This window comes from Phyllostomus discolor, chromosome 9, assembly GCF_004126475.2.
Source record: "Phyllostomus discolor isolate MPI-MPIP mPhyDis1 chromosome 9, mPhyDis1.pri.v3, whole genome shotgun sequence".
Taxonomy (NCBI): domain Eukaryota; kingdom Metazoa; phylum Chordata; class Mammalia; order Chiroptera; family Phyllostomidae; genus Phyllostomus; species Phyllostomus discolor.
The window spans coordinates 43280313-43283651 of NC_040911.2; the positions used below are offsets into that span (position 1 = coordinate 43280313).

General features: G+C 35.4%; 1 non-coding gene across 1 annotated transcript; it reads right to left on the minus strand.

The window, feature by feature from the left end:
• Positions 1-3232: 3232 nt before the first annotated feature.
• On the minus strand, positions 3233-3339 carry LOC114507105. Its single transcript, XR_003685383.1, has one exon. It is a non-coding gene; the product is annotated as a U6 spliceosomal RNA (small nuclear RNA).

Here is a 3339-nt window from a genome sequence, read left to right on the forward strand (position 1 = left end):
TCTTAGAGTGAAGTCATGTAAGTTCTTTATATATTTTGGAGATTAAACCCTTGTCTGAGGTATCATTGGCAAATATGTTTTCTCATACAGTTGGTTCCCTTTTTAGTTTAGTACTGTTTCCTTTACCCATGCAGGAGCTTTATATTTCGATGAAATCCCATTTGTTTATTCTTTCCTTTATGTCCCTTGCTCTAGGGGACATATCAATAAAAATGTTGCTATGTGAAATATCTGAGATTTTCCTGCCTATGTTCTCCTCTAGGGCTTTAATGGTGTCACTACTTAAATTTAAATCTTTTATCCACCTTGAATTTATTTTTGTGTATGGTGTAAGTCAGTGCTCGAGTTTCATTTTTTTGCAAATAGCTGCCCAGTTCTCCCAATGCCATTTGTTGAAGAGGCTATTTTTACTCCATTTTATGTTGCTGCCCCCTTTGTCAAATATTAATTGACCATACAGACTTGGGGTTATTTCTGGGCTCTCTGTTCTGTTCCACTGGTCCATGTGCCTGTTTTTATGCCAGTACCAGGCTATTTTGATTACAGTGGCCTTGTAATACAGTTTAGTATCAGGTATTGTGATCCCTCCTACTTTACTTGTCTTTCTCAAAATTGCAGCAGCTATTCTGGGTCATTTATGGTTCCATATAAATTTTTGAAGTGTTTGTTCTACATCTGTGAAATATGCCATTGGTACTTTAATAGGTATTGCATTTAATGTGTACATTGCTCTGGGTAGTATGGACATTTTGATGATGTTAATTCTTCCAATCCATGAACACAGTATATGTTTCCATTTGTTTGTGTCTTCCTTGATTTCTTTCTTCAGTGTTATGTAGTTTTCTGAATATAGGTCTTTTACCTCTTTGGTTAGGTTTATTCCTAGGTATTTTATTTTTCTTTTTGCTATATCAAATGGGATTTTTTTCTTGATTTCTGCTTCTGCTGTTTCATTGTTGGTATACAAAAATGCCTTTGATTTCTGAATATTGACTTTGTATCCTATTGTTTTGCCAAATTCATTTATTAGTTCAAGCAGTTTTTTTGCCAAGTCTATAGGATTTTCTATGTACACTATCATGTCATCTACAAACAGCGACAGTTTTGTTTCTTCCTTTCCAATTTGGATGCCTTTTATTTCCTTTTCTTGTCTGATCGCTGTGGCTAAAATTTCCAATTCTATATTGAATAAAAGTGGTGAAAGCAGACAACTTTGTCTTGTTCCTTATCTTAGTGGAAAAGATTTTAATTTTTGCTCATTGAGTATGATGTTGGCTGTAGGTCTCTCATATATGGACTTTATTATGTTGAGGAATGCTCCCTCTATTCCCACTTTGCTGAGTATTTTTATCATAAATGGGTGCTGTACCTTATCAAATGCTTTTTCTGCATCTATTGATATGATCATGTGGTTTTTGTCTTTGCTTTTGTTTATGTGATGTATTACATTTAGTGATTTGTGAATATTGTACCACCCTTGCATCCCTGGGATGAATCCCACTTGGACATGGTGTGTGATCTTTTTAATGTATTGTTGGATGTGGTTTGCCAATATTTTGTTGAGGATTTTAACATCTATGTTCATCAGCAATATTGTCCTGAAGTTTTCTTTCTTTGTTGTGTCTTTATCTGGTTTGGGGATTAGGATGATGCTGGCCTCATAAAAAGAGTTTGGGAGTCTTCCATCATTTTGGATTTTTTTTAGAATAGTCTGTGAAGGATAGGGGTTAGCTCTTCCTTAAATGCTTTATAGAATTCTCCTGTGAAACCATCTAGTCCAGGGCTTTTGAGTGTTGGAAGTTTTTTGATTACTGCTTGAATTTCATTTGCTGTTATTGGTCTATTCAGGCTTTCTGCTTCTTCTTTATTGAGTTTTGGAAGATTATATTTTTCTAGAAATTTGTCCTTTAGGTTTTCAAATTTCTTGGCATACAGTTCTTCGTAGTAATTTCTTACAATCCTTTGTATTTCTGTGGCGTCAGTTGTAATCTCTCCTCTTTCATTTCTGATTGTGTTTATTTGGGTCTTCTCTCTTTTTTTCTTGATGAGTCTGCTTAAAGGCTTGTTTATTTTGTTTATCTTTTCAAAGAACCAGCTCCTGGATTCTGTGATCCTTAGAATTGTGCTTTTAGTTTCTATGTCATTTAATTCTGCTCTCATCTTGGTTATTTCCTTCCTTCCACTTGCTCTGGGCTGTCTTTGTTGTTGTTCCTTGAGTTCTTGTAGACGTAGGGTTAGGTTGTTTGTTTGAAATGTTTCTATCTCTTTTAGGAAGGCCTATATCGCTATGAACTTCCTTCTCAGGACTGCCTTCTCTGTGTCCCATAAGATTTGTGTTGTTGTGAGTTCATTTTCATTTGTTTCCAGAAACCTTTTGATTTTTTCCCTAATTTCATTCTTGATCCATTCATTGTTTAATAGAATGCTATTTCATCTCCATGATTTTGAGTGTTCTGGGGTTTTTTTCCTTGAGGTTGATTTCTAGTTTTAGTCCCTTGTGATCCCAGAAAATGCTTGGTATGATTTCAATTTTCTTGAATTTGTTGAGGCTTGTTTTGTGTCTTATCATGTGGTCTATCTTTGAAAATGTTCCATGTGCATTTGAAAAGAATGTATATTTAGCTTCTTTGGGATGAAGGGATCTATGTATATCAGTTAAGTCCATTTCATCTAGGGCATTGTTCAATGCCACAATATCTTTGTTGATATTTTGTTTGGAAGATCTGTCCATTTTTGACAGTGGGGTGTTAAAATCCCCCACTATAATTGTGTTGCTGTCAATATCATTCCTGAAGTCCTCTAAGATTTTCTTTATGTATTTGGGTGCTCCTATGTTGGGCACATATATATTTACAATGTTTATGTCTTCTTGGTGGATTCTTCCCTTGAGTATTATGAAGTGACCTTCTGGGTATCTCTTTATGGCCCTTTTTTTGAAGTCTATTTTGTCTGATATGAGTATTGCTACCCCAGCTTCTTTTTCTTGTCCATTTGCTTGGAAAATTTGTTTCCAGCCCTTCACTTTCAGCCTGTGTAGATCTTTTGTCCTGAGGTGGGTATCTTGTAGGCAGCATACATGTGGGTCACTTTCTTGTCCAGTCAGCTATTCTATGTTTTTTGATTGGAGCATTTAGTCCATTTACATTTAAGGTTATTATTGATAGGTACTTATTCATTGCCATTTACGTACCTGTGTTCCTCTCTCTCTCTCTTTTCCTTCCTTTCCTTAAAGAAAAATGTGGACTGCTTCACAAATTTGCATGTCATCCTTGCACAGGGGCCACGCTAATCTTCTCTGTATCGTTACAATTTTAGTATATGTGCTGCCAAAGCAAGCAC